This window comes from Diospyros lotus, chromosome 7 (assembly GCF_014633365.1).
Source record: "Diospyros lotus cultivar Yz01 chromosome 7, ASM1463336v1, whole genome shotgun sequence".
NCBI lineage: Eukaryota > Viridiplantae > Streptophyta > Magnoliopsida > Ericales > Ebenaceae > Diospyros > Diospyros lotus.
The window spans coordinates 21,815,687-21,837,140 of NC_068344.1; the positions used below are offsets into that span (position 1 = coordinate 21,815,687).

A 21,454-nucleotide genomic window follows, 5' to 3' on the forward strand; every position below is an offset into this window, starting at 1 on the left:
AAGTGGTGCACAGGACGACGAAATTGGAGAAGGGCACAAGGTAGTGTACGCAAGACCAAATAGTTGCTGTTCAAATTTGGTATCCAGATCTTTTTCAGATCTGGACTAGTGAGCTTTCGATTCTTCTTTTTCCTTGTTTAATTTATTCTCTTATGCTTCTACTATTATTTTAGATTTTAATTAATTTTATCATAAATTAATTTGTTAAACTAAGTCCGTGTATTGGCCGAAACTATGATGGTGCATTTTTTATAATTTAATGCGATTGAATAAATTGCGTTATGTTGAGTTGTGTGGTATTGAATTTAATGTTTGTGAATAATTGGTCATTATTTACATGATTTGATGTCTAATCTTGAGATCGATATTAGATAGGTTCGGGATTGTATTGTAGGTACCATACACCATAAAGTAAAATTGACTTGAAATAGAATTCGATTTCTTTTTAAGACTTTTAACGATAAATTAGGAATTTTACAAATTATAGTGCGTTTTTATTTAATTAAACTTTTATAAAAATATAGGAAGATAGTAAATGAGAATAGACTTGTTATAACCTAAAAATAGGGTGATGAATGCGTTAGAAGATTTTGTCGTCACATACTCAATTGAACAATTCATTTGCACAAGAATCTATGATATCCATTGCATAGCTAGGTTCATACATGTGCCTTAAGTTGTGGTGGTCATAGTCAATCCACACCTAGTATGCAGTAGGGCATCATTCCGGTCATCTCTTCTTGTGTTAGACACAAAGGATTTATGTATCATCGGTGCTCGTGTCTCAAAATTATACACGTAATAATTACATGTATAATTTCTGCTGATATTTTAGAGAAAGAAGAAAGAAGAAGTGAAAGCAAAAACGAGAGAAAGAGAGCCCAGAGAAGGGGCATAGGACTATCATTTTTATAAAATAAATCCCTCCCCCACCCCTTTTCTTCTTCCCCTCTCTCAATTAAATTTCATTTGAAATCCGCGTAACCCCTTTCCCTCAATTAAATTTCATTTGAAATCCGCGCAGCCCCCTTCCCTCAATTATTCTCTCAATAATTTAAAAATTACTATGCAATTTTACTATACACTATGCACTGTGTAATTTCGGTCGCCGCCTCTAATTGTGCAATCAATAATTGATTTGTACACTATGTACTGTGTATTATATACTATGCATTATTACTATGCACTATATACTATTCACTATGCACTATTAGCAGGGAAGCCAATGGTCAAATTTTGACCAATCAATTCCAGATATATTTAGGGCATACGATGTCGATACCAAATGCAATACTATATGGTATGTGACTTTATAGGTTCGCTACCTGCTAGCAATCAAATAACACTGAAACCCTTTTCGGTATCGGTCCCTTGACCCATCACTGGAACTTCTCTAAATCCCAACGATGTTTCAAGAGTTCCTGAATAGCGCCTAGCAATGATTTAAAATAGTATAGGTGGTAGTGAAATCACACTTGAAGTGAACCTATTACATTTGACTATTATCATATGTTATAATCATTCCATCACCTAACGTCCTAATTGAGCGAGAGACATAGAATGACAAATTCACAAACTCAGTAACTATGTGATAAACCTTATTAATATAATTAGATGACACTTCAAGAAACACCTTTCCTGACTTTCAATCTGCCTTGACCAGGGACTATCCTGTCACATCAATAGTAGATCATATAAGACGTTCACCCGAACAAATATCGACAAGGGCGATGGATCCTGTTCCCAACACTTGTCTCCATATACCACCAATACGAAACCACATAGATGAATGTTCCCACATCTCAACTAGATGGTTCGATTCATTAACAAATCCCGCACACTAATACACAAAATAACCGTTTCGGTTCAAGTCTAAGGATCAACACACTATTGCAACCTAATGACACGACCATTATCCTCCAGGCCATGTGGTCAGTCATTAGCGTCACATTCGGCTGATCATTCTCCAACAATCACTCGCAAGTTGACTAGTAACATCTCATGTTATATGGTGTGCGACACACTATCCTCTCATCAATATCCCTATACCAAACGAGATAGTAATCCTTGTGTTAGTTTATACTCGATTAGTTGAAGTCCCCATCTAAAGAATCCAATGACTATGAATAGTTTAAGATATTTTGTTACCAGAGAATCCTATCACACAGTCTCAGCACCTTGAGAATAAGATTCTTACACAGAAGATCTAGAAACTCATTCATATAATTGATTGGAGAAAATATGAATGAAGAAAACCTTACATTTTATATATTTATATAAAAATACAATTAATGCATTAAAACGAGGCCGCTAGATGTCATCCAAATCTAGTATCAGTACACACAATATTAACAGCCATACCACCACACACATGAACTAGATAGGCCCATATATTAAACACCCATTCACATTCTCAAAACTATTCATTTTTCCATGCACATCTTAACCATCCACTCCAATTAATTAATCACAACATAAAATTCAACAAATGCACACATGACCACATAATAGGTTTTTCACCCCAAGAATGGCAATCAAGATTACAAGTTGATGGAAGAACTTATTAGAAACTTGCATGATGATTTGGGGGTGGGGTGAATTGGAGGCATCAAAAGAAGAAATGAGTGACTAAAGGGGCGAAAATTTAAAGGATTTAAATTTTTTCAACTAAATATAATTTTTAGCTACGAAAATTTTATCTACGCTATAAGTTTCGTAGTCAAAAGTTAATAGTTTACTACGAAATTATTAAATTGTAGGCAATTTAAATGAGCCAAATTTTTGGCTCCCAAATATAATTTTTCACTACAAAAGGTTTATCTACCATTCTAAATTGTGTAGCTAAAAATAAGATTTTGCTAAAAAAATTATTAAAATGTAGTTAAAAAATAATTTTAATTTTCTCTAAACCATAAATAATGAAAATTAAAAAATAATAAAATAGAAAAACATATAAAAAAAATTAACGGGAATCTTTCCCCTAAAATATACCCACGATTCTAATCAAATTAAATGAAAAAAAATTACATTTTGAAAACCCAAATTAAATAAAAAAAAATTAGTGGGCAAACCCATTAATTAAGCATACATATTCGGCTGTTCAATCAAAATCTTCAATTTCTTCATATCAAATTCAAATCCTTGCACAGAACTCAACCTCCCACTATTCACTTGTGCAAACTCAACTCATGACTCCAAGATTGTTTAGCATGATTCTGTGTAAACCCACTCCAAGTACCCGATCTTTAGATTCTTTAGCACGATTCACTTGTGCAAACGCATTCCATGATTTTATTTAGCACCATTATGTGCGAATCCTTGCATCCTCTATTCTTCGTCATGACCCGCTCCACGAACCCCTTCGGCAGCATCTCCACCGTCTCCCTAATCCGACTCCGACAGTTTCCTCAAGACCCAAAAGAGGCAGTTCGAACTCCTCCTGATTCTTCTCAGCATCAATCCGTTTTTTGTTCTTGTTTTTTCCCTAATTTGGTTTTGCCCTTATTGCCTGGATTCATTGTTTATGTTTTAGTTCCACAAGCACACCGTATGTTTGATAAAATGCCTACACCTGGATTCATTTTGAATACATTGATTTTAGTTATTCTCGTGTGTATATATATAGATATCTACGCTCGCACAAGGACGACATTTATGGATTGCTTGCTGCTTTTTTGATTTTTAGCTCTCCAATCATCGCACGGGTAAACAAATATACGATTTTAGTTGCTGCTTCTTTGCTTTTCCTCCTTGTAATCATCTCTGTCTAGAATTCATTCTTTTGTTTTTTCCCTTATTGCTTGGATTCATTGTTTATATTTTAGTTCTATAAGCACATCATATGTTTGATAAAATGCCTACGTTTCATCTTTGTGTGTACCATCTGTTTGATAAAATGCCTATGATAAAAATAATTAGATTTATTTTTTAAAGTTTTTTAAATTAGATTATGTCATTTTGTTTACAGTACTCTTATTCATCAAATATCCATTTGATCCCACATCACTGATGCCCTGCTGTAGTGTTCTTCTTTGCACCGAGTTAACTAAACTAATGATACTTATTTGAAAGTTGTAAATGTTGCAAGTGTTCATCTGGTGGACTATTGAAAGAAGTATTACACGGACAATATTAAATATTAGATTAATGGGTTACTGGAGCCCAAATAAAAATAAATAAATAAAGGAATCAGCTTACAACATGGATTGTAGAATGAAATATTCTTCTCTTAAATGTTAATTTTAAGTGAGTCCATAGATAATATGTTAGCATAGAGTACTATATAATATACATATAGTTTAACGTTCATGACATGCCCATGTGCTTATATATTCAATTTGTTTTAACGTAAATCTTTCACATTAAAACAAATTATACTATTTTTTCTGATCTTTTGTTTATTTTTGTTTTTCAAGTTCTTGGCATGCATAAGTCATAGAGGAAGAAAGACACTTGGAGCTAAATTTTCATATTGTATTAATTTTTAATCTTTTTTATTTTAGGATTTAATGTTGATATCATTATATGTATTGGTAGTCTCTATGAGTCGCATTCAAAATAGTTAGAGATTATGGAGATTGTGATTGACATTAGTTTTATTTTATGTGATTAATTGAATGTTTTTGAAGTTATATATTGTGTTTTAAATTCCATCTAGATTGTAAATGTTAGTGTAGGTTTAGAGAAAAATAATATTTTTAAAAAAATAGATTTTTTTCTAAACAAATTAAATTTAGTGATATCATAGTAGTATATTAGTTGTATATAGAATTAACTATAAAAATAAAACCTTTGATTACAAAAATATTGAGAAAGAAAACTAATTTACTACGAAAATTAGTATGTGAATATCAAATTTCTACGAAAATTGATATATGGAAATCAATTTCCTACAAAAATAGGTATGATTAACTACGATTTGATATAGTGAAAAAAAAGTGTTTTCTCTACAATTTGATATTCATAGTAAAAAATGTGTTATCTACTACGAAAATTGGCATCACCAACTACGAAAATTGGTATCACTACCTATGAAAATTAACATAATTAGCTACGATATATGTCATAATAAAAAATCAATGATTTCTCTACGTTTCTTTGTTCGTAACGAAAAGTGTATTATTTTCTACGAAATATTAAATCGTAGTTAAATACTATTAGCTACGAGGCTTTGGCTACGATTTATGTTACGAATAAAATTTCATAGTTGATTGATTTTTGCTATGAAAATTAAATTTTTAACTATAAAAAAATTCGTAGAAAAAACTAAAACTTGTTGTATTACTATCTAATCTAATAATAAACTCGTCATTTCTTTAAAAAAAATGGATTAAACCAAAACTCTATTTGAATTTTTAAATCAATTTAAACCCACAAATTTTGACTTTTCCACAATCGCGCACACACACTCATACTTTAACTCTTCCTTACTCCACTTATTTGATTTTTCAACGACTTAAATTTTCATTGCATTAACTTGTCAACTAACATATAAATTCACTTCTCTTTGACTATTCCATACACATATATTCCACTTCTCAACACCACATTAAATATTTCTAACATTTAGCTTAAGTAATGCCAAAATATATCACATAAAAATAATGACAAAATAACTTAGACCCGATAACGGGTTGCTACATCTGATGTGCATAAAATTTTAAAATTCTTCATACAGTCGTACATGAGTTTTTCATCAACTTGCATGAGATGCCAGAGGAGCTTAGCAACCAGAGCTTGATTCCACTGATATAATGGTTCAAGATCCAATCCCCCTTACTTAATTTTTAGGGAAACAAATATCATTCCATGCAACCTTGGCATTGTGAGTAAAGAAATGCACAAACAATCTGCTGCAGCTCTTTAATAACTTTTTTTCAGGAGAATAAAGATGGAAGCCCAGTAGACGTGAATTATGGAGACCACAAAATGAACTAACTGGAGCTGGCTAGCAAAGGATAAAACACGCCCATGCCATGAGCCTACCCTTGGAGTGGGCACGATCCAAGATATATAAAATTTAGATATACAAATATATATATATATATATGTATACGTAAAATAAGCTTGAGATTAAATGACACAATCTCATGAATTGTGTTTTTATTTATTCTTCTTAATTAAAGGGATGTAAGTCTAATTTGGATTTGAATACTTTTTCGAATAATCTGAGGTAGTTTTAAACTAGCTAGCGACCTATGAATCACATAATAATGCTCCTAACTACAATTAAAGACATACCTTCTAAGAGACTAAAACAAGCCCCCCGTGTTAGATTTTAATGGAGGAGTCATTAGGGGGTGTTTGGCTTATTGTTTTTAAAAGTAGCTTTTAAGCTACTTAACTTTTAAGTTGCGTAAAATTTAAAAATTGGGTACCGTTTAAGTTGATAACGTGTTTGAATAAATGTACTTTTAGACTATCAATTAATAGTTATGTGTTTAGTTTAAAAGAGTTGATAAACTATCAGAAGTTGATAGAAAGACAAAAATAGACATGTTGTTAAATAATACAAATAAAATACATAAAAATATTTATTTTTAATAAAATAAATTTTAAATTGATATCTAATTGATAAAATTTTATTGTTAGATGTTGATAAATTATATATAATTATTAAAAAAATATACTAATACAATGTTTTATTAAAGTCGGTATATATTATGTGATATATATATACGGTGAAAGGTGACTAGCGACGGCGAGAGATGGCGACGATGGAGAAGGAGATGGGTGACAGAAGGAGAAGGTAATGACACAGTAGGAGAAGGCAATGGACGCGGCAAGAGGCGACAATGGATGCAGAAGGAAGAGATCTAGTAGACAACAATGGTGATGACTGATCTGCAAATAGGAGGCGGCGATCGACGATATGTAGAAGGAGATCTGACGACGATGGCGCAGGGATAGAGGCAACGGTTGATTTGTTGGAGGTGGTGCTGCTATAATATCGATAATGGAGAAGGCAGAGAAGCAGATTGGAGAAGGAGTTGTAAATGTATAAAATATTTGAGGGTAAATCAATAAATTCATTCGTCAATGCAAAAAGCTCCTAGTAGCATTCTTGGAAAAGATGGGGAGGGGAGATTTTGCCAAACGCTAGTGAATTAGCTTTTAAGTTTAGTAGCATTTAAGTTGTTGAATGTTGTCAAATACTTCAAAAAAATAAGTTACACAATTTATAAACTAAATCAATGACTTATAATATAGTCAAAATCGGTAAGCCAAGCACCCCCTAGAGCCCCCTTCGTCCATTAAACTCAAAAATCCCCACGTGCAAGAATAAAGGGAGATTTTGATGGCAACATTATCAGTCAGCCATTTCTTTCAATGCATGGCTAATTTTATGAATATATATATATATATATATGTGCGTGTGTGTGTTTGTGTGTGTGTAATTTTAGGTGAAGACCGAATAAAAGCAAAGAATATAATCATATGTTGCTTAGGAAAATGGAGGAATCTAAATTGCATGTGGGGTGCCAAAACTTTTGGTATGGGATATAAAGAGTCCCATTGACACCCATCTATGATGAATAGCATAGCAATGTAATTACCGAAATTAAAGCTGGCTACCATCAGTTTTTCCAAAATATTTTAGTATAAAATTAAAAAATAAGAAATATTTGTTTACAACTGAAGGAAAGTTTTGTGGTGTAGGTGCGTTTTGTTTGTGTGGGCAGGAAGGAAGGAACCAAAAGCTAATTTTATGCATTGCCTCCTCATAAAGAGATATCCAAAGCGTCGTGTAGAAAGCATTTAATTTATAAGCTAAAGGAAATCTAAACCAATAATAATAAGGGAACAACCTACGTACTAAAGGGCTATTTTAAAAAAAAGGATAAATTATATGAAATTTACTTACATTTAGGGTCGTGTGTTACTTACCTTTTATATTTTTTATTGCACCAAAAGACCCCCTTATAATTTTTAAATGTTGCAATTAGTCACTATCTATTATTATTATACAAAATTTTGTGCAATCTATTAGTTCACTAACATAAAATTCTGTATTTTGTTGATATATAAAATTCTGTATTTTTTATGTAGACTGGTGCACAAAATTTTATATAATAATAATTGATGGTGGTTGATTGCAACATTTAAAAGGTGTAAGGAGGTCTTTTGCTGTAATCAAAAGTACAAGAGAATAAGTTATATATGAGTCTGAGTGTAAGAGAATTTAATATAATTTATCTTAAAAAATATATCGATTAATACGATGTTGTGGTGATTTAAGGAAGGAATTAAGATCCACAAATGGCCTAATTTTATCAACTAGATGACTTTGCTGGTAATTCCTAGTGTGCACACCAAAATTACCATTGAAATGTACTATTTTATATATCATTTTTAGAAAGGCAGGTTAAACTGCCAATAGAGTGTATGAGGCAAAAATGAGATATGAAAGTTAAATTTGTGTTTTCTATTTTTTGGTTTAAAAAATTTGCATAAAAATGGAAAAAATGTGGGGCCTGGATTGGACCGAACTAGACTAGTCCGAATTGAACTAGTTTGGTTTGGTCTAGTCTTTCTTTAAATCGATTCAATCTTTACTCTAAGATTTTTTAAAAAATCGATTCAGAACAAATAAACACGATAAGCACAATTCGATCAAAATTTATTTAACAAATTGAACTATTACTGAAATTTGGTTACGTTTTCCTTTTTAGAAAATTATGTTTTGATTATTCACTTCAGTCTTGCATTTAAAATTTCAATTAAAATCAAAATAATACACATTGTATAATTTTATATACTATAGTTTATATCAGATTAGAGTGAATCTCACTTGTTAGATAAATTTCACACAACACCTTGAGATTTTAATAAAAGGCATTAACTACCCTTGTGCTTTTAGAAATATCATTGACCTCCATTGAGATTAACTCCTGTGCAACACATGCCCCTTGTCGTTTATAAGCAACAGAAATTAATTTTATGGAATTACAAAAATACCCCTCCCTTTAACTTCTAAAATAATAGAAAAATTATACGCTTACATTTATCTAGTGGACAATTTTTGTCACTAAAACATGAAAATCCATTTTAGTACATGTCCCTCGTGGGCTTTCATACACTTACAAAGTCACCATTTGGCATATGGCTAGGAATTTATCAACAAATAGACAATTTTCATTAAAATAAAAATTATACCAACCAACATTTATCTATTAGTAGAATCTATACATATGGAAACATTACCTTAGTAAATCAGTGAATTAGTTATGTATGGTTCAACAAAACTGTTTCAAATTTTACTAGCCCACACTGTACAAATATATATCAATGGAATATGTATTAGTAAAGTCTTCAACTTTGTAATATTATAAAAATTATATATTCATGTGATATAATAAATGTAACGACCCATTAGTAGGTCTAGAACATTTAATGTTCTATGATTTACATTTCTTAAAATTTTTGGAAACGATAAAATTCTAATGATATAAATTTCTAGGGATGAGAATAAATTCATTGGGCTTATAATAAAATGGCTAAAAAAATTTATGAGTTGAAGTAGTGAGTTGGGCATAATGGGCCTAAATTAATTAGATAGTGGACTCACGAGTGGGCTTGTACCCATTAAGAAATTTAGAGATTTGTGTGTGATGAATAATTAAATAAAGAAATAGAAAATAGGTTAGTAAATGTCATAAATGGGCATATCTAATATCGTGCATGTGTGCAATTGGGAGGGGCAAAATTGGAAAGGGATTTGTGGGAGGTGGGGTGGGAGACATCCCCCAAAATTTCTCCTTACTTTCTTTTTATTTTTCTTTTTTTTGTCCCCTTGTTTCCACATTTTCTTCTCTTTTGACTCCACCCAAATGATTTCTCCTTCTTTTATTTTTCCTCTTCTTCTTTTTATTTTTCTCCTACGACTTCTTCTTATTCTTCTTTCTTCTTCTACTACTTTTCTTCTTTTTCTCTAGTAATAGTTTCAAGTGATATAAATTACAGCATTTGGCAGGTTTCTTCTTCTCCAAATTTAATCATTTATCAAGGCAAGTTCTTCTTACACCATATTTTTAATTTAGTGCAAGTTCCTAATCCCTTACAAGTTCTGTTGTCTCTTTTATTTTGAAACAAGTTCTTATATCTATTTTTTTTATTTCAGTAAATTTATTCCTGTCATTGCTAAATTTATGTTCAAAAGTTTAAATAGGGTTTTGATCCACCCTATATTCTCAAAGGAATGGTGTTTTTATTTCTATGATCCATTTTTTTTTTTTATAACTAGATCCTTGATGAACCATAATTATTTCATGATATTCGGTTCAAATGGTATGTATAAATTCATAATACACATAAGTCTAATTATTTAATTTATTAGTATCATTGAGACACTAGTGTTCTTAATGACTAGTTAGATGTTTAATGTTGATAAATATTATTATAATATTTAATGCGTATAGTATATTATATTAAAGAGAAAATATATATATATATATATATAATAAGGAAATGAAGGAAGAGGGAAGCTGCAATTATGCGCGGAATATATATATATATATAAATGTGTAGTGTGTAGTGTATATATATAAGTTATGTAATACATTATAATATTAAACAAGAATTAAAATGGGAAAATGGGCAGTAAACGTACATATAAGTATATATAATATCATATTATGACATGATATCTATAATATTAGATATACGTATAATGGGATAAGGCCACTCGAGAAAAGAAAGAAAACACCACCTTGTTTGGCACATGCATGTATAATATATATTATAAAAATATATATATAAGATATTATATAATTTATATATTAAAAGTAAAAGAGAAAATTTAATTAAAAAGAGACATTGGACACGCGTATTGAATTTATAATATTTCATTCAATGTTTTTTGCATTACATTTAATTAATTTATTTCACCAATCATCTCTTGCATTAATTAATTTATTGCAATGGACTACACACAGTCTTAGTGCATGTGCAGTTTTGTCAAAATTTAAAGTATATATACATATATATACACACACACATTGTGAGCATGATAATACTATTGGGAACCTAATATGATGTGCATAAATAGCATGATCTCATTATGATGCATTATTTTATTTTAAGTTAGCGCACCTGATGTTTTGCGTGGTAGAAAAGGGTACTCTAAGAGCGCCTAGCAAGGGACGAGGTGCCCATAGCCCGGCAAGTAATGCTCGCTATTACTTGTGTATATTTTTAACATGGTTCATTTATGCATACTTGGCATGATGGCTTACGAGCCTATGGGAATTGTGATATTGTCACTGATAAAGATTGCACACTTGCATAGTTATACATGATGATATGTGGCATTTAACTTGAAATGGATCAAGTCATAATTTATGGGTCTTATATAACTATTTAGTCATTGATTACTCTTTTTGGTGTCACCATATTCTTGTATTTTATTTACTGTTCATTGTTCTCGAACTTGCTGCGCCTTATGACTCACTTGATCTTCTTTGCCATTCCAGGTAAAGGAAAGACTGTTATTGGGGGCGAGTCTAGTGGGACTAAGGCCCAGAAATAATAGTGTACAGAGACACGTCCTACCTTGCAGATCCTTAGTGGTATTTCGTTGAGGCTTATAATGAGATGATACTTTTTTTATTTTGTTAACTCTCTAGAGGCTTTTAATTATATGTATGGCATTCATGCCTAGACTTATGAAGTATTGGAAATGTATTGGAACTCTAATTATATTCCGCTGCTAGTAATGAAGTGAGTGGTTTGTTTTATTATGGTCTTGTTCTATATCATCATTGTGATTACCTTCTTTCAAATATCCTATGCTAGCGGGACTATTTGAGAGTGGGCCCTTATAATAAACCAACAGAGTTTTCGTTTGTAAAGATGATTTTTAAGTAAGTCTTTTTGTAGTTTTTACTAATAGGTCACCTGATAATACAAAGTTTTAACATTTACAATGTGCTTTTGTGCGCCCCTTCTTTTTCTTTTTCTTCTTTCACTACACAACGTGCTTTTGTGCGTGCGCGCGCATAAAGAGAGAGAGAGAGAGAGAGAAAACATATTTAGAATTAGATCCCCAAATCTAGGAACACTAAATTTAGTTCAATTATCTATTTCAATATGTGTTTGTGTAAAAAAACGAGAGAGATGTTGAAATTGAGTATGACAATTGTTGTCATCATAAAGTGAGAGTTGGTTAGCAATGATGGTGCACTAGAAAAATCGTAATTAGTGACCAAAATTAGAGATGAAAACATATTTGTCTCTAATAGAGACAAAATTAAAGATGAATTATAAAAAAAAATTAACTATTTATATTTTAGTAGTAGAAGAAGAATATAGAGACAGAATTAAAGACAACTTTTCTCACCTCAAAAGAAATTCGTATCTAATTTTTTCTCTATATTATTATTTTAATATTTTTTGTTCCTTTAGAGACAAAATTTCTTTTATTTCTCTGTCTTTATTCAAAAATAAGGAATTCGTCTTTAATTCTATCTTTAAATGAAAAAATATTATTAGAAACATATAATTTTTTGTCTTTAAAGGAAAAAACTATTTTTTATTATTATTTCTATAAAGATGAAATTTTTTTCATTAAAAATTAGGAATCCATCTCAAATGGCATCTCTAAATGGAAAAATGTAATTAGAGATTGATATTTTTCCATCTTTAAGGCCAAAAATATTTTTTATTATTATTTTTATATAATTTATTACTTTAGAGATGGAATTTTTCCGTCTCTATTCAAAATATTATTTTTTTTAATTAAAACACTAGAAAGAAACATGTTTTTGGTGAAAATAAAACTTGAGAAACAAATTTAGAGATGAAATATTTCCTCTCTCTATTCCTATTTGGATTTAAAAAGTGAAATATTTTGTCTCTAAGCCTGATTTGGAATTTTATCCTAAATCTTCTCATTTCTTTTTCATTCGTTAATTCCTCTTCACCCTCTTTTTTCACTATTGACGTTGTCGCTATCATCACCTCTACCATCTGTTTGTCTCTCTTTCTCTACTATATCCATCCATCTCTCCTCGTCTCACTGCCTCAACTATTCATTTTCCTATCTCTCTCCCTCTCATTCTTCGCCATAGGCCTCTTTATCTTGTCGTCGTCGTCGTCACCTTCGCCATCAATCTCCATATCTTTTTCCCTTTTCTCCTCTACCACAACCCATCATAGCCTATTGAGACTCAGATTTGTAGTTTCTCCTTCCATCACAACCAACTACAAGGTCCTTAAACCACAACTCTCGACAACTTTAGTGGATCCTTGAACACAAAGGTACTTCACCTCACCCTTAATATACTACTTTATTTCATCAATCCATTTGCTGTTAGATATAAGCCCTTAAGACCGATTCTAGTGACACAATGTGGCTTGATCTTGTAATTCTTTAAACTCTATTTAATGGAAAGTTTTATGTTTAATTTAAAACATAATATGGTTTGAATTGAACATACAAATATCCTTTAGTATAATAAGAGTGGATACCATTCTTAATTGTTAAGAATAATCAAGACGGATAATCCACAATACGTTATACTATAAATATGTTCCTGGCCATAGAGTTCCTAATCTGGATAATTAATAACTCGCAAAAGCCCGCACATTGTTTTCCTCCTTATTTGGTATAAGATAGCGAAAGATAAGATTGGTGGGTTTCATACCACTCTGTATGAGATACAGAAGGAAGATGAGTGGGTGCTCGTTATAGGAACGATTTCACTGAACGGGATTGTTAATATTGAATCACATGGGTTTTATCTCATCGGTAAATAATTCAATATTAACTATGGATTTGCATTAATCCTTATACCTAAAATGGCATGGATATTTATGTGTTGGTGGATTAGGATATCAATGATATTATATGGTTGTCCTAATCAAGAATAGTCGTATGTATCTATGTGCTTAGTTCAGTGACACACGAGGTATCTGTGCATCAGACATGGAATCTATCATCTCGAGATATACGAGGAAGATATCCTATGCAATCCAGTGATCACTTGACGATAAATCCTTGGCCGATATAATATGACGACGGAATTCAGATTCCGTAGAGGTTGTGTCATATTAGTCAAGTGTGATTGTTGGATTTGGTCATATGACGAGATCAAGAGATTTAACCTGCTGACCGTGATCTCATATCTCGTCGATATATAGGATGATAGAGGGACTGTATTGCAGGGCACAGTAGTGTAAGGTTCACATTCTCGCTTCACATTAAATTGGGTAATCATGACATATTGCTAGATGTCACTCATGATTTATAAGAATTAATAATTAATTAATTCTCGTTACCAATTTAATTGTAAACCTAGAAAGTCCCACCCAACAAAAATCGTTTTAGAAGAAAAATGGGCAAATTTAGTAATTATGAAATTACTAAATTATAAGTGAATTATTTATTAAAGGAATAAGAATAATTAAATAGATAATATGATTATTTATTTAATTATTAAGTTGAATTGGGCTTTTTGCTAGCACCTAAAGCCCAGTCCAATAGCACTTAGGGTTTTAGGTTTTGTCTATAAATATGACATTAAACCCAAAATCCACAATGATTAATCAGTTGAATCAAAAACGAAAATTTTAGAGAAAATTTTCATGTCCCTTTTTCTCTCAAGTCTATTGAAGTCTTGACAGTTTCGGGTAGACCGACTCGGCATCTCACGCATGGGAGATATCAGGTGGGTTATCGGCTACGTAATCAGATTTTAACTTTTGGTTTTGTGTCTTCGATTTAAACCGTAAGATTTGAAAAACATTATACCAATAAAATCAGATTTTATTTTTCCATTGCGTATGATCAGATCATGATTTCTAACATTTGCTTCATTGAATCACTTGTTAGCATGCCTCTGTTTAATATATTTGTATTGTTTTGCCTTTGATGATAAAAAAAATTATATATTTGATATTTAAAAATGAATTATATGAAAGTAAAGCATCATCGCTACAAAACAAGTAACGTAGTTCAAAAATTTTAAATCTAGCCTCGATCTCGGCGATTGAATCAACGTCGAAATCATAACATTCACATACAAAATAAAATAAATCTGACCTTTAGATTTTTGAGTCGTTAGCGGATTCAAACTGTCCAAACCTCCAACCTCTAACTCGTGATATGCGATATGCATTCTTTGGCAAGGAGAGCAGAATGAGAGTGCTAGCTTCTTTTCTTTTTTATGACTTGTGTATGAATAGAAAGAACCTCCCGTTTCAAAACAATGCAGAATAGAAATAGGAAAAAGTGAACGACAATTATATTTCAACTTTTGAAAAACCACACAACCATTAGTCAATTTGGGTAACCTTTAAATGGGTATTTATAGAGAAGCCTCCTAGGGTTTCTTAAACCCTAATGGATATGGGCCAGCCCATTTATCATAGTCTAACTAGGAACTTAATTAAATGGATTTATTCTAATCCAACTAGAAATTTAATTAAATAACCTAAATCCAATTATATGTTTAAATAAAATATTTGACCCAAATCTAATTCAAGATCAAATATAATATTTAATTTAATATTTGATCCAAATCCAATTTAGCCTAAATATTAATTTAATTTAATATTTAACTAAAATACTTTATTTAACCCAAATATTAATTTAAGATCAGATATATTTTATTTCCTATTTGCCACTCCAACAAATAAAAAATTATTAAATTAGAAACTGCTTTCTAATTTAATTAATTGTTATTTTAGGAAACTCTTTCCTTTATGATGACCTCTCGTCATATCAACGTCATTACGTCTATTTGTTTTTTTTTCGTGAAAACCTACAACGACACAACTTCTTGTCGAAGTGTTCTACTTAACCATACGTTCGTTCTCCTAGTTTAAGCGAGTGACCGTACCTATTGCGTATGACTTATCAGGCTTTCAAATATGTTGGCAATGTGTCAGTATGAACACATAAGACAAGATTGGCCTCTAGCAAGGCGTCATGCCTACCCAATTATTCAGAAGGATTCATAATCCGCAAATAATCTTTCACGAGCATGGTTACCATGTAATTCGATCCTCTCGTCAATGTATCCTCTATGATCTCAAGTCTGGCAATGTCTTGTTTGATTATGATCACATGAGTTTTCTTTGGTTATTTGAATATCTTCACTTAATAGAAATTGAATCGATAACTCTTTTTTTATCTCTTTCACAATGGCCATGGATTTAAAGTGAATATCCATCAAATGCGCCTTAGATACATCATCTTTTATCAAAAGATAGATGAGTCATATCTTGGTTATGCACCTATCTCCATAAGCCTCACGATATGCCCAATGATCTCCCACGTGCAACCTTTGTTTAGGCTCATCTAAACAATATCAAAGCATATTGGTCTTCTTATGAGATGGCCGTGACAACCTTAAGTCCAAGAATTAGTTACACCCATCTCATATGAGAATTCCATCAACATATAACCAAAATGGATTCTCATGGCGAGTCATTTCCAGTGACACGTTCTCCAACATTGGTCACCTATGTACTTGTCTAAGCATCTCTATGTCTATGGGTGTGAGACCCCTATTGCTATCATATAGAAAAAACATAGTACATACTAGTCTTACCGCAATTATCAATGTTTGTTCTTGACATTACTACGACTTGAGACATTTAATGATGTTTAAAAACTGTGATACATCATCTCACATCTTTATAGATTAATCACAGTATATATCATATTGACTTCTATCTAGTTTCATCCGATCATTACAATAATAACAAGAAATTAATAGAACGACTTCTTGTGAAATTAAATAAGTCATTATTCAATAATAAATATGATTGCAATTGTCAATATATAACATACCCAATCTAATTGGGTCTAGAGCATCTACACTAACATTATATTTTATCTTTAAAAATTGAAAATGATCAATCCAATTAATGCCAAATGATATATATGCTTTCAATGTTTACAAAAATCTTTTATATTTATTTTGAAATCAATCTTCTATATTTGTTTTGATATCAAATGTGTTAAGAGTGTTAAAATATTTTTCATATACTAAATACTCTATTTGAAGGCAAAATTATCGACCGATTTGTTTCAACTGTCGACCGTTCTCTTGAACTGACAACATAGTAATTTTTAAGTCTCTGTTCTTTTTATGTAAATTCAAAAACAGTCAGCTGTCACTGTATAAATGTTGACTTGTCAAAACAATTGACCATTTTTTCTAAAGAAGTCAACCGTTTGTCCAAAGTCATTGTGTGCTTCAAATTTTCCAAAGAAAATTGTCAACCAGTTTGGTAAATTGTCAACCGTTTCCTTCACTAACATGTTTTAATAGCTAATTTTTGTAGGCTCCAACAGTTCTGAACGACTAGTTTTCTTCAATGCTCGTGGAAAGCCTATAAATACTAGCCTAATGATGCATTAAAGAGACTAATAAACAAGAATGAAGTGATAAGAGTTCTCAATTGTATTCATATCTCTCATTAGTGCTTATGCTTTCAATTTTTCTCTTAAAAATGCTACATATATAATTTGTAAAATCTTGTTTGGCCTTTGTGTGTATTTATTTGAGAGATATTGTAACTAAGCGATTCACTTATTAAATTATCTCTTTTGTATTCATTAAATTGTATTGCTAGCGGTTGTGCTAGAAGACCTACTTGTATATAAGTAGGAGGTGATAATTTCTAGCAGTTTTGCTAAAGGGCTTATTTGGTTAAGTAGAAGGATATAGTGAATTTTAAAATCTCTAGTGGGAAGCTAGAGTTGTAGAGTAGGCTGGATTTAACTAAACTACTCTAAAAATCTTGTGTCTCTAGCAATTTTTTATTGTTTCTTTTAATTATATTTCACTATTTTGCTATCTATTTTTGAAAACTTCCACAAAATTTTTAAAATCACAAACACCCAATTCAACCCCCCATCTTGGGTGTCGTGTGCCATTGTCTACGCATAACTAATAATTTGTTCTCTTCATAGTTGAACCTTATAGTTTTGAATTTGATTGGGCAAGAATGGTTATATGTTGAACTTATACGAATTTTAGGTAACAACAATTCAGGATCTCATTATTTCTTAATAAATATCTATCTAGAGGGAAAAATAAGTAGAAGACTCCAACAACATCTTGAGTTATGATACTTTGTGAAATAGGATTGAGTGATTGTATCTTTTTGTGGAGGAATGATGATTGATGGTGGTCTGTATTATGAAATGATCAGTGAAATATTCTATACATGCTAGCCAAATGTCTAATTGTATTACTTACTATACACATTGGTATTAACAAAGTTCTCAAACTACTACGTACTACTACTACAAAACATTAGACCTTAATTTTAATAGGGGTCAACTTATGCATAAGTTCTAAATTGGTAGTCATCTATATCTACAATCATTTATTTTTGTAAGATTAATATAATCCACACCTTACCTAAGAGTTCCCTATTAAGTTTTTGTTAGTCTTGATGGTCAATTTTCTCAAGTTACAAGTAAGAGAATTGGTCTAATTTGTAGAATCTATTACTTCATTCTCAATCCTATTACTTCATTCCCTGCAAACAAATTATAATTGGGACTAGGGCTTAGAATCATAAAAAATGGGTAAGTATAAACTTTATAATGGATTCGATATATACTATTTAGGGTTTCAAGATTGGGAAAAGTAGTACAAGTTTCTCAAATTACATTATTCGAGTTTGTATGATGAATATGCTAAATCAACCAGACTTGGAAGAATCTCCATCTGATGGCAATGAAGAATTTAATAACACAAAGTATAATTAATTAGGTTGAATGGGAATAACTTCACATGTCAATTTCTATGTAATTCAATGCGTTTTATGTACTTTACTCTATCAAATTATGGCATTAATGTAATTTTCAATTATTAAGTCTAATTAGATTGAATTTATGCTTTATTTCAATGTAATTTTAATTATGTTAATTTTCCATTGTTTATGTACTCTTTTTTTTTTTTATTCACCTTGGATGTCTAAACTTCGTCCGACTAATTCCTAAGGACGAGTAACATTTCCCTTGATGCACTCTGCAAATAAATTTGGATGTGAACATAGTTTATACACACTCAGAACTGGACATTCAGTACAATCTATGCAAAACTTAAACCTTTCAGTAAATCGTCGCACTAATTTGAACCCTGATACTCCATGTGAAATTTCAAGTACTTTACCACTGCACCATACTCGTGGGGACATTATTTTCGTACTTTATTCTATCAACTTATGGCATTTTTGTGAATATATTATGTACTACATCTCACTTTATTCTTCATGGTTTGTAAGAATATTGTTATTCCATATACATGCGAGATTGAGGTAGAGGACAAGATAGAGTGACCACACGCATGGAGACAAACCCTTCCACTTCCTCACCTTCCCCACTCCCTACCAAGGATAATTCTGCTATAGGGTCATGGTCCTCGAATGGTAGCATACCATTCTCCTTCCACATAGCTGCCGCCCCAACCTTCATCTGGGGAGATGGATCCTGCAGACAAGTGTATAGGAATATAGCCTATCTTGTGTTGGAGAAGTACCTATAAATCACCTACCTTTTAATTATTCCCTTGGTTTTAGCAATCTTTTTTATGTTCATTTATAGCTTTAAGCCAACTAAGGAACCGTTAAACCATATTTCTAGCATTGTGAAAGCCAAGTTTGAGGGCGCATGAAGATCATGGAGTAAAGTGAATTAGAGAGTGAAAAATATGTGGTTCGAAAAGTTTAAGGTAAAGTATATTATTGATTGAATAATAATATTCTTTATATAAGATGTTGACTCACTTAATCTTTTTTTTTTTTAAATATTCCTACATACAAAAGAAATATAAGTAGCTTTATAGGAAAACTTCAACAACAAGGACTCTAAAAATCGTAATGAAGAAGGTCAAAGATGTAAAATGGCAAGATCTCAAATGGTTGCAAAAAAAACAACTAGAAAAGTTAGAATAGACGCCCTAATGACCGTTTGCGGCTAAGCATAAAAAGAGAATGGGATTGTGTAATCACCATTAATAATCATATTATTGCATTAAGTTTGGTTACATGCCATGACCATATTTAAATTTAATTATATTGAAATGTGCATCTTTTTTCTTTTGTAAAGAACTTAGTTGAAGAGAGATTCAAATAGTTTTGTACTCTTCACACAGATCAAGCATTTCAAGAGCAAAAGAGGTTGGGTCCCTTCAAAGGATGAACAAATTGTTGTAAGTATGGAGGTTCAAACTAAATTTAATATTCATATTGTCATTATAATATGAAAGTCAACTTTCATGACTTACTTGCATCTAAATTTCTATTTTAGGATGAGTTTACTAAACGATAGGAGCAGAGAGACTTATCATGTGTATGAATGTGGTTGGAGGAAGGAATAAGTAAGGTTGCGTATTTGGACTAGAGACAACATATCTTAATTAAATAGCTTAACATTATGCGTCAGATAATCTCTAGCCTGATCACTTAGTTGCACGATCAACAATCACTACAAAAAAATAGATTTTTTGTGACAATTTTTTTGCGACAATTTTGAAAACTGTCGCAAAATATGTTTTTATGGTGGTTTATCAAACATTTTGCGACGGTTTTAAAAAATCATCTCGAAATTAATTAATTTAAAATTATAAAATTAAATTTAGCGACGATTTTTTGAAAACTATCCCAAAATTCACTAATAAAAAAATAAAAAATTAAATTTTGCAACGGTTTTAAACAACCTCGCAAAATTCATTAATAAAAAAATAAAAAATTAAATTTAGCGACGGTTTTGCCATCAAATTCATTAATAAAATAATTTAAAAAAATTAAATTTAGCGACGATTTTGTCAAAATTGCTGCAAATTTCAGTAATAAAAAACTAAAAAACTAAATTTAGCTGCGGTTCTGTTAAAATCGCTGCCAAATTTATTAATAAAAAATTTTAAAAATTTAAATTTAGCGACAGTTTTATCAAAACCTTCTCAAAATTTAGTAAAAAAAAATCAAAAAAATAAATTTCAAAAAAAATCAATAATTTGAAAATTAAATTTTACACAATAATTTTATTTTTTAATTAATTAATTTATATAATTTAATTCAATTAAATTAAATAATTTATTTATTTTAAATTTATTAATTAATTTATTTATTTTAAATTAATTAATCAATTAATTTATTTAATTTAATTAATTAGTTTAAAACATTTTATGTTCAATTAATTAATTTAATATGTTAACTCTTTTTTAGGTGTTTTGAGAGTTCAACTAATTAATTTAATTTAATTTAATTCAATTCAATTAAAAATAAAATTATTTTTTATTTTATTTAATTTGGGGCCAAGTGTAATTTCAAAAACTTGAATTTGTGGGTCCAAAAAGAATTTTGAAAAAGAGTGGTTTGATTACTTTATAATTAATATACACGAATATATTACAAGGTGGCTTTGCAGATCAGGTGGCTTCACACGCGCGCGCGCACGCTTACGAGAAGTTATGGGATCGAAACTTGGGGA

The 21,454-nt window shown here is 30.7% G+C and overlaps 1 long non-coding RNA gene across 1 annotated transcript; it reads left to right on the plus strand.

The window, feature by feature from the left end:
* The first annotated feature begins 3,091 nt into the window (after positions 1 to 3,091).
* LOC127806541 (uncharacterized) lies at positions 3,092 to 4,631 on the plus strand. The gene is made up of 2 exons (XR_008024434.1): positions 3,092 to 3,704; positions 4,416 to 4,631. It is a non-coding gene; the product is annotated as an uncharacterized LOC127806541 (long non-coding RNA).
* The last annotated feature ends 16,823 nt before the right edge of the window (positions 4,632 to 21,454 follow it).